Source organism: Daucus carota, chromosome 4 (assembly GCF_001625215.2).
Source record: "Daucus carota subsp. sativus chromosome 4, DH1 v3.0, whole genome shotgun sequence".
Taxonomy (NCBI): Eukaryota; Viridiplantae; Streptophyta; class Magnoliopsida; order Apiales; family Apiaceae; genus Daucus; species Daucus carota.
Genome location: NC_030384.2, coordinates 10,888,579 through 10,900,268, shown reverse-complemented (window position 1 = coordinate 10,900,268; position 11,690 = coordinate 10,888,579).

Sequence of the window (11,690 nt, the reverse complement as noted above, 5' to 3'; positions counted from 1 at the left end):
CGTGTAATATGATCCCTTTAACCATACATATAATAGATTATACTCGAGGCATGTATTTAGTCATCCTCTTCAATATTTAATCCGGATTTACTTGATCCATGAGTAGACTATCAAGACAAATCATTATTTGAGAATGGCCATGCATTTATAGTCTCACTCAATCAAGAGGCCAATAATATCTCTCCTATTTATAGGAGGGTTAAATCCTTTATCTATCATTCATATTTCTCATACGACTCATGAGATACCCGATGTCCACTTTTATCATCACTTGGTCAAAGGTGACTTTTAATGTAGTCAAAGTATATTAATCCTCGTATGGAAATATAATGATTTCAAGTCAAAGGATCATTACACCATTATCACTGTGAGTCTTTATTATGACTTTATTAAACATGAAGAATCTCACTATGGGTCTGTCCAGTACCATGTACTCTCACATGTACCTATGTATTGACTTTAGTATCCCCATACTTATAACCAATGAAATGTGGTTATCTTGTCAAACAACATACTAGTCTATCTATGTATTATTATTGTCCTATATAATAATACTCGACTAGGGACCTTTAAGAATATGATATATTATATAATCTCATGTTCAAGTCATGTACTTAAACTATATTATGGGTATCATGATTCTAAGGACATTTATTATGCTAACAAAATATCGCAGCAATTTAGATCATAATAAATACATTTATTGAATGAACAACTGACATAAAAGTTTAAAAGAACAATGTATTGCCTCTAGGGCACCTACACTAACAATCTCCCACTTGTACTAGAGCCAATCACCCATATATTTAATACCCATGGAACTAGTGTGACCATCGTGCTTCTGCTGCGACAAGCCTTTGGTCAGTGGGTCTGCAATGTTATCATGTGTGTGCACTTTACATATGTGTATATCACCCCTATCATTAATCTCTCGAATAAGGTGAAATCTCCTGAGTATATGTTTTGCCCGGGAGTGTGATCTAGGTTCTTTACCCTGTGCAATGGCTCCATTATTATCGCAGTATAGATCAATGGGATCTGCGATCGATTGAACCACTCCTAAATCAGAAACGAACTTTCGAATCCAAACGGCCTCCTTAGCTACTTCACAAGATGCAATGTACTCAGCCTCCATTGTAGAATCGGCTGTTGTTGCTTGCTTTGAACTCTTCCAGCTTACAGCACCTCCATTTAGACAAAACACAAAACCAGACTGTGATATAGTATCATCGTTGTCTATTTGGAAACTTGCGTTGGTGTAACCTTTTACAACGAGTTTCTCCTCTCCTCCATACACCAAGAATGAATCTTTAGTTCTTTTTTGGTACTTAAGAATATTCTTGACTGCTGTCCAGTGACCTTCACCTGGATTAGACTGGTATCTGCTCGTCATGCTCAAAGCATACGAGACATCAGGGCGAGTACATACCATTGCATACATGATAGATCCTATTGCTGAAGCATATGGAACTTTATTCATGTGGTCCTTCTCATCCAATGATTTCGGAAACTGGTCCTTGGAGATCGTTATCCCTTGAGACATGAGGACATATCCCCTTTTTGCATTTTGCATTCCAAAACGATGCAAAACTTTATCAATGTATGTGCTCTGACTTAGACCGATCAGTCTTCTAGATCTGTCTCTATAGATCCTCATTCCTAGAATGTAGGAAGCATCTCCTAAGTCTTTCATAGAGAAATTGCTCCCTAACCAAGTCTTAACAGCCTTTAAAGAAGGTATGTCATTCCCCATTAGTAGTATATCATCAACATACAGTACTATGAATGCCACATGGCTCCCACTAACCTTCTTGTAAACACATGGTTCATCTTCGTTTTGAACAAAGCCATTGTTAGGTCCTGGAACGATTGTAGAAGGGGGGGGTTGAATACAATCGTCACTTAAAAATAATCGCGGCGGAATAATCTGATTGAATATAAAATTGTTAATCAGATTTTAATTAATTAATATAACAATGTGGAAGTCGTTATATAATTAATATGGTTCGTTTTAATGTCCACTAGTTCGTAGAATAAATTTGACAGAAAGTATTCTAACTCAGTGGAACAAAACAACCGAATGATCAAAGCACAGTAAACTGCGGTTTTAACGAATAGCAAGTTTAGCACAACTTGAAAGCTTTTACAATACTTTGAACAAGAATAAATGAAGGGGGGAGAGCCATATTTATAGGCAAAACCCTTGAACTAGTAAGACAATGGTGGCAAAGACAATCCCTAGCTTGCTAAGACAATTTGGCACTTTGTCTTGCTATTTTAGAGCTTGTAAGACAATTAAATTAATTGTCTACAACTAGTAAGACAATGAAATCCGTGGGCAAGACAATCTAGGGGTCGGTAAGACAATTGAGAAGTGCGGTAAGACAATCTGGGAGATTGTCTTACTGTTCTACAATCGGCAAGACAATCATAAAGATTGTCTTGCAAGCTACCAAAGCAAGACAATTGCTACAGGCGGTAAGACAATCACAAGGATTGTCTTCCCGTGTCAAGGAGGGAGAGTAATGCGGTAAGACAATCTAGGAGATTGTCTTGCCGTGTTGTGAGAGGGCAACAGTCGGTAAGACAATCCTTTGGATTGTCTTACCTTGCTTAAAACAGCAAGACAATCCACTGGATTGTCTTACCTTGCTTGTTTTAGCAAGACAATGCCTTGTATTGTCTTTCCTTGTGTTTTAACACTTAGACAATCAATTAGATTGTCTTTCCTTCTTGTTTTTCAACTAGACAATCAAATAGATTGTCTTTCCTTGTGTATTTCAAGTAGACAATCCATTTTCCCTTTAATTAATTAACCAATTAATATTCACTTAATTATTTTAAATGCATAGATTCATAAATTAAATTAATTCGAGATAGAATTAATTTAATAAATAAATTACACATCCAATATAATTATTTTGAGAAGTGAAATAATTAATTAGATAATTAATTATTCTTTTCCTTCTTCAGCAGAGTCTTCAGTCTTCTTTAAATAATTATGATCTTCGACTTGATTGAACGACCACCTTCTCTTGACTCAGAATATTTAACCGGATGAGCTGATACACAAATGTACTGTCTGGTTCATCTGTAACTAGCTGAATTAAATATTCCTTGTCAATTAAACAATTAGGCAGTGGCTTGTTCGTCGATTCTTCGTCTTCTTAGTTCATCTTCATTTGTAGACACAATATGGAATCTTCTGAATAAATAAAGTATTTAAACTTTATACCTTCTGATCTTCTGGACGTGCTACAAAAGATTATTTGTACACTGAGGCTTGATCATATTAATGATCTTCTTCCAGTGGTTTGTAGCAGCATCCTAAAATTCTTCTGACATAAAATCTTCAATAAATCATTTGACGTTCTTCGTACGGATTCCGGATAACAGTACTTGCTATTTACTTGCTTTCTTATCAGAGTTGAGTTGATTCCTCTTAATTACAAATAGGCTTAACATATGCCTTTCAATCTCCCCCTATTTGTTTGTTAACATAACATGCAAATTATCGAGAGGATAACTCAACTAACTGATAAGACAAAGGATTAAACATTGAAAGATAAATAGCAAAAGTTTCTGGTATTCATTAAACATTTACCAGATTCAATCATACTAAGATAGATTACAAAAGGGGTGTTCCTTTGGAACAAATATTACAATACCCTATAATCTATAGATCAACTTCTCCTTCTTCAGAATCAGAACTGTGAAGAATAGGAGTTGAAGGTTCTTCCCTGGATGGCTGAGCAGCAGTAGTGGCTTCACCACGTTTCTTCCTTTCATTAGCCAGAGCCAGTTGATGCATAACTTCCAAATCCACAGGGTCCTCCTGAAAGTCAGCAGGCTGAGTCTTTTTGACTTGCTTCATCTTCCTTGTGTATTTAGAAATACCATTCCGAAGACAGTAGTCAGCTATTACACTATCAGCATCAGCCTTTTCTTTCGAAGCGAATCCCTTGGTTCTAAGGAGAGTAGATGCAAGAATCAGTTGGTTCACAGGATACTTTGGGAAGGACTCATCATTCAGATACAGGGTGTTTATGACGTCGTCATTGATGAACTTCAGACAGTAAGGATTCTTGACAATCTGAGGGCTATTGAAATCAGCATGTTCCATCAGCTTGTCTCGAAGGAGTTCATTCAAATTAGAGCTTCTTTTAACTTTGTTACGAAGCACCCAGAGCTCAGTTACTGTAAATGACTTTAAGAATTCAACTGAGAGTCTGAATGTCCCGTTTCTCCTGGTGTAAATGATAAGCTCCCATTCATCTAGCAAGTTCCTGACAGCAACTGTAATGTACCACAGTTCAAGAGATAAGGCATGCATAAATAAATCCTCATCAGGGTTTACCTCCCTTAGATCATAGATCAAAGACATGAACTTCTTGTTGTCGAAGGGTTCCCTTTGAGGTCCATTGATGATTCTCCATGCAATGTCCCAACTCTTACCAACTTTGTGCTTAATATCAAGATTCTTCTGCACACAGGCAGCATCATAGATTTTCTGCTTTTCCTTCTTGATTTCTTCTTCAGTAATCAGCTTGTCTTCTAGGAGCTTCTGAAAGTCCCTGAGCTTTCGCTTCCTAGCTTCATTTTCCATCTTGAACTTTTTCACCAACTCTTCATGTTCAAGATCTACAGCTTCCTCTTCGGTCTGGAACAGATAAGCTTCATTAAATACACCATCTTCTTGATTCTGGCAGTAAGTGGCATCAAACACATCATCATCATCCATTTCCTTAGGAAAGGCATCATAATTGTCTTCCTGTTGATGCATGGGTTGCTTGCCTTTAGACTTTTCAGTTTCTCTGCCAGGTGCAGAATCAGAAGTATTGGTGTTAGTGTTCCCTTTATTGCTTTGATTGGAGCTGTTTCCTTTGTCTTCTCCTCCCTTGTCTCTATTCTCCCCCTTAGTTGAGGGATCCTCTCTGGAGGTTGGATCATCAGACTTGGAGTTACTGAGAAGTTGATCCAGTTTGCTGTCGATTTCATCAAATTTAGACATATAGAGCTCATGGTTGGATCTCATCTCGACAGTTAAACTCTGGATATCAGCTCTAAGCTCATCCCTGTAAGTGCTGGATGGCTCCTCCTCTACTTTCTTCTCTAAGGTGACCAGTTGTGCACCTTTCAACCTTTCATTCTCAGCAATTATTCTTGCAAGTTCAGCTTGTAACCTTGCAATCTGTTCCTCAAAAATAGCTGTGTTAGTGTGTGCACTCACCTCACGTACACTCAAAGCTGTTTTCACTAGTCTCTCGTGCATGTGTATCGCTCGGTGTTTGCCTTTCATCACTCGATTCACTCATAGCTCCAGATGTACCTGTATATACTACCAATGTTCCCTGAGATGGGTTCAAAGGTAGTGGAGGAACAAATTGTCCTCCGGATGCCATTGACGGCAGATGTACTTGCACATTGCCAAGCAGCTCCTGATCATTAAAGAAAGAATGATCAGCAAATTTTTCATACATAGTAAATTGGTTTTGAAAAACTGTGCTCTCAGAAAGTGTAGTAACCTGTGTATTGGCTTGATTTTGCACTAGAGTGAGTGCAAGATCAGTGCTTGACTCGGTACAGATTACCGTGGCTGGACGGTCAACTTCAATGGGTTCACTCTGTTGAGAGAATGACTCCAGAGACTGTATTGCCATATCAGTGTCCAAGCCCTTTTGAGAAGGCGAGGATGAGGCTGCAGTTGTCTTAGAGGTTTCCACCCTTTGCTTCTTTAGAGAAGACAGAGCTGCGGGTTCAGACACAAAAGCACTCCCACTCCTTTTCCGGGCTACTTTACGAACAGGTTTCGTAGTAGTGATGTTTGTTGTGTTTGGAGAAGAGAATATTTGTTGAAGAGAATCTTCAGCGGGGTTATGAACCTGTGTGTTGTCAGGTTCATTGCTGGCAGGCTGACAAAACAAATCAAAGTTACAACCATAATCAGATATATCAACATTAAAGTTAGATGAGAAGTCAGTAAGTACCTGAGCTACCTGTAAGTTATCTCTGAATTCCTGAAGTCCAGGGTTGACAGCAGATTCTGATGGTAGTGGTTGTGAGGTTGATTGTGTTTGTGGAGAGTATTGTGTTTGAGTGAGGGGTATTATAGGTTCAGATGAAGATGGATGATTTTCAAAGAAGTTGTATTGTTGAGGCTCATCTTCAACTGAGGGGAATTCTTGTTGGTGGTGGATAGGTGATTGAGTAGGTGATTGTTGAGGTGATGATTGAGGAGAGTGTTGTTGTTGTGGTTGAAATAACTGTTGCAGGGGTTGCTGTTGATGCTGGTGAGGTTGTTGTTGTTGCAGGGGTTCAGGTTGAGCCACATTAAACTGAAGAGGTGCCAACGGAGCGTTGAACATCTCTGACATGAATGGAGTGACTACAAGTGGAACAGAAAGGTGCTTCTTAGATTTAGCGAGCTTATTCACCAACTTAGTACTGGCCTTCTTGACCAAAGCTCGTTCACTGTTGAAGTAGAAGTTCTTATCAGCTTCCGTCATCTTGTCATTCAGAAGCAGCATAAGAAACCGAGGGTAGAAGCATTCAACTTTATCATTGTTCTCCACTGATCGACTCATCAGTGGCCCCATTTTCCTTAGAATCTCCTTCAGGATGATCTTGCCAAAATCAATTGGACGATTATAAGCAATGCAAAGTCCAAAAACCTGAAGGATGTTGGAGATGTTGTGGAAGTTTCTGCGATCTGTAGGAGAGAACACCTTAGCCAAGGTGTCAAAGAAAATCTCCCACTCAGGCTTCAAATGACCCTTAGACATCTTGGACAGATTGATATCTCTTTGGTACTGTATGGTCTGGAAGAACTGTACCAACTCTGGTTCTTCAGGAACTTCAGCAAAGTTGCCCCTAGGAAAACCCAAAACACGATTAACATCATCAGATGTAATCAAAATACTCCTTCGGCCGTTCACATCACCAAGCCTTATATCTCCGATCATCCTGTACTCTTCTAGCAGTGTAGAATTCAGCGCGGTTGAGTAGAAGTCGTAGAGAGGCTGTATCTGTAACTCAGCAGATGCGGTGAGGGCAGTACTGGCGATGCATTGTTCATTCAGAAATCTCACCCAGTGCTTGAACCGGCTCGGGCATTCCTCAGGATCCAGATAGGCATTGTAATTGGTCTCTTGGATTATGAATTTTCCAGCCATTTGTATAATTATAAAATGAATTAAGCGAGAATTTATCAAATTAAACGATACTTCTCAAATTTCTCGCAAATTTCACTTGATAATTAATTAATTAATTAATTAATAATTCGAAATATTGATTTAATCTTGAATTAAAATTTAATTAATATAAAGTATGAAAAATCAATCCAACTTGAACCAAAACTCCAAAATCAGTCCAAAATCTCCACAAAAGCCTCAGAAATCGAAAACCCCAAATTCAAACAAGAACCCGAAAGAGGGTTTTTGATCCAACACATTCAAATCAAAAAGCCAAGGGTCGATGGTCCTCAAATCAGTGTAAACACCCACAAGCAATCAAAAACCAGTTCGTATAAGCCACAAATCGCAGCAAACAAGGTCGAAAATCACGAGATTTGAGTCGAAAATCCGGCAGAGTTCCGTTTGTTTTTAGGCAAATAAACCAAACCAGCAAGTTTATTAAGCATAAAACTTGAAAAACCAGCCGAAAAACGCAAGTTTTGAGCGAAAAACTTGAAAAATCGAGCTTCAGTGCGTGTAGGTGTGTGTGTAATGGTAGATATGAGTGAAGAAGATGAATGAGGGGAGTAAGACAATTAAAAGAATTGTCTTGTGCAATTTGAATCTCGGTAAGACAATCTCGTCGATTGTCTTGCCGTTTCAAAGCACGGTAAGACAATCGACTTGATTGTCTTGCCGTCCCGAGAGGCGAGGGGTGATGTATGATGCGGTAAGACAATCGACTTGATTGTCTTGCCGTGTCTTGAGGCGTACAAGAGAAGCTATACTTGGTAAGACAATTTTCAGAATTGTCTTGCCGAGTTATATACATAAATTAAAAGAAAAATCGGTAAGACAATGATGGAAATTGTCTTGCCGCGTGGAAAATAAAGAAAATAAAGGAAATTGGTTTTAAAAACACGGTAAGACAATTAATCGAATTGTCTTGCCGCGTTTTTCATCCAGAAAATAAAAGAAAAAAAATAAAAAAATGATTTTTTTGATTTATTTTAAAAGATAAAATGTTTTGCACATTAAATCAAAAAACTAAGTTAAAAACAATATTATATAATACACAAATATTTTGTAAAATTCAATTTTAATTAAATATAAATACTTATGAACTTAACTTTAATTCATAAAAATGAATTAACTTAAATTCAAATATTTATGCTTAATTAATTTTGAAAAATACAAAATAAATACAAATAATTATCTAAATGCTTAGAGAATAATACAGGGGAGTAATCAGGCATTTAGAAAATTACAGGTAATTACATAGACATGCATAATTACACAGATAATTATCAAATAATATACAGACAATCATATAAAATCTAATAATATACCTATAAATACACAGAAAATTCATAAAATTATATAAAAATATATAAAGCATATTAAAAATATACAATGAGAATCATGTCATATTTAACATCCCTAGCTCACAAACCAACTTAGAGAAAGTGGATTCATCAAGTGGTTTAGTGAAGATGTCAGCGATTTGATCAGCCGTGGGCACAAAATGTAACACCACTGTACCATTCATGACATGTTCTCGAATAAAATGATACCTGATATCTATGTGCTTGGTTCTGGAATGTTGAACCGGATTGTTGGAAATGGCTATGGCACTTGTGTTGTCACAAAATATTGGAATTTTGTCGACAGAAATCCCATAATCATTCAATTGGTTTCTGATCCACAGTATCTGAGCACAGCAGCTTCCAGCAGCTATGTACTCAGCTTCAGCAGTAGAAGTAGACACTGAATGCTGCTTCTTGCTGTACCAGGAAACCAACCGACGTCCTAGAAATTGACAGCTTCCAGACGTACTTTTCCTATCAATCCTGCATCCTGCATAATCAGAATCTGTATAGCCGGTTAAGTCAAAACCAGTATTCTTAGGGTACCAAATACCTAAACCAGGTGTACCCTTAAGATATCTAAAGATTCTTTTGACGGCTATAAGATGTGATTCTTTAGGATCAGCTTGGAACCTAGCACACAAACATGTTGCAAACATAATATCTGGTCTACTAGCAGTGAGATAGAGTAAGGAGCCAATCATACCTCGATAGCTTGAAATATCAACTTTCTTACCAGATTTATCCTGGTCAAGCTTTGTGGCAGTGGCCATGGGTGTCTTTGCCGGAGAAGAGTCTTCTAGATTGTACTTTCGCAGAAGATCTCTGACATACTTTGACTGGCAAATGAAGATGCCATCTTCCTTTTGGCTTACTTGAAGACCAAGAAAGTAGGACAGCTCACCCATCATACTCATTTCATAATTGCTCTGCATTAACTTAGCAAACCTCTTGCACAAGTTATCGTTAGTAGAACCAAATATAATATCATCAACATATATTTGAACAAATATCATATTATTATCATGCAATTTGTAAAAGAGAGTTTTGTCTATGACACCTCTAGTGAAATTGTTTTCAATTAAAAATTCAGAGAGAGTGTCATACCATGTTCTTGGTGACTGCTTGAGCCCATAGACAGCTTTGAATAAGAAGTAAACAAAATCAGCAAATTCTGGATTTTCAAAACCAGGGGGCTGTTCCAGATATACTTCTTCTTCCAGCTTTCCATTCAGAAATGCACTTTTCACATCCATCTGATAAACTTTGAAGTTGGAGTGTGCAGCAAATGCAAGGAATATTCTGATGGCTTCAAGACGAGCAACTGGAGCATAGGTTTCATCGTAATCAATTCCTTCTTCTTGAGAATAACCTTTTGCGACCAGTCTGGCTTTGTTTCTTACAACAATGCCATCACCATCTAACTTGTTACGGAAGACCCATCTAGCTCCAATTGTAGACTTTCCTTTTGGCCTTGGAACCAGGGCCCAGACTTCTTGTCTCTCAAATTGATTGAGTTCTTCTTGCATGGCAAGAACCCAATCAGGATCAGCAAGTGCTTCATCTATTTTCTTTGGTTCTAGTTGTGAAAGAAAACCAGAGAATAGACATTCATTTGTCGTAGCACTTCTAGTCCTTACACCAACATCAGGATCACCAATTATAAGATCAAAGGGATGATCTCTGCTCCAAATCCTTTCCCTTGGAAGTTGTGTCCTAGATGATTCAGCTGTATTGTCAGTAAGCTGATGTGTATGACTAGTTGATCCACCAGCTCCCCCTGAGTTGTTGCCAGGATGACTTGATGATCCACCACTGGCATCAGTGGAATCTCCAGCATTATTGCCATTTCCTCCACCATTGCCTGGATCATTATCATTGTTGTCATCACCTGTTGCAACCTCAGGTGGCACATCATCATCTGAATCAGAATCTGGATAGTTGTCAAACTTCAGAGATTCAGATGGATCAGCAGATTGTAAACTTGGTAGTTTAGTGTCATCAAATGTTACATTGACACTAACTTTCACTGACAGAGTATCAATTACAAAAACTCTATAAGCATTATTTGTATAACCAACAAAAATTGCTTCAGATGCCTTTGGCTCAAACTTGTTCAAGTTCTCTTCACCATCCTTGAGAACATAACACTTGGCTCCAAAGACATGAAGATGTTTGACATAAGGTTTCTTGTTGTTATACAGATGAAATGGAGTTTTCATATGATCCTTGTTGATCAAAGTTCTATTCTGGGTATAGCAGGCAGTAGACACAGCTTCAGCCCAAAAGTACAGAGGAAGCTTTGCTTCAGCAATCATTGTTCTTGCAGCTTCAATCAGTGTACGATTCTTTCTTTCGACGACTCCATTCTGCTGAGGAGTCCTTGGTGCTGAATACTGCCTTCTAATTCCCTTATCAGAGTAAAAGTTGATTAGAGTTTGATTCTTGAATTCTGTGCCATTGTCTGACCTTACAGCTTTGACTGGCACACCTTTATCCAATTCAACTAACTTTATATGATCAATCACTGTCAACGGGGTTTCATCCTTAGAAGCAAGGAAGTAAACCCAAGTAAATTTCGAGAAGTCATCCACAATAACCAAGGCATATCTTCCTCCATCAATGGATGCAACATTCACAGGGCCAAACAAATCCATATGCAATAAATGAAGTGGATCTGTAATGGTATTGATGGTCTTGCCTTTGTGAGATGCTCTCTTCGCTTTTCCTTTCTGACAAGCTTCACACAGATCATCAGATGAGAATTCCAGGGAAGGCAAACCTCTCACTAGATCTCTCTTGACTAGAGAGTTCATGGTTTTGAAGTTGAGGTGTGAGAGCTTCTTATGCCATAACCAACTATCTTCAGCAGACGCTTTAGCATAGAAACAGTGAACTTCGTTTCCTGGTCCTGAAGACAAATCAGCTACGTATATATTGCCTTTCCTTACGCCACATAGTGAAGGACGCTTATCCTTGATATGTTTGATGATACATATCTCCTTTTCAAAGTGAACATAATATCCTTTGTCACAAAACTGAGTGACACTCAGGAGATTATGTTGAAGTCCTTCAACTAAAGCAACATCCTCTATGATGATTCTTCCAATTTTGTACTTGCCATATCCCACAGTACGACCTTTGCTATTAT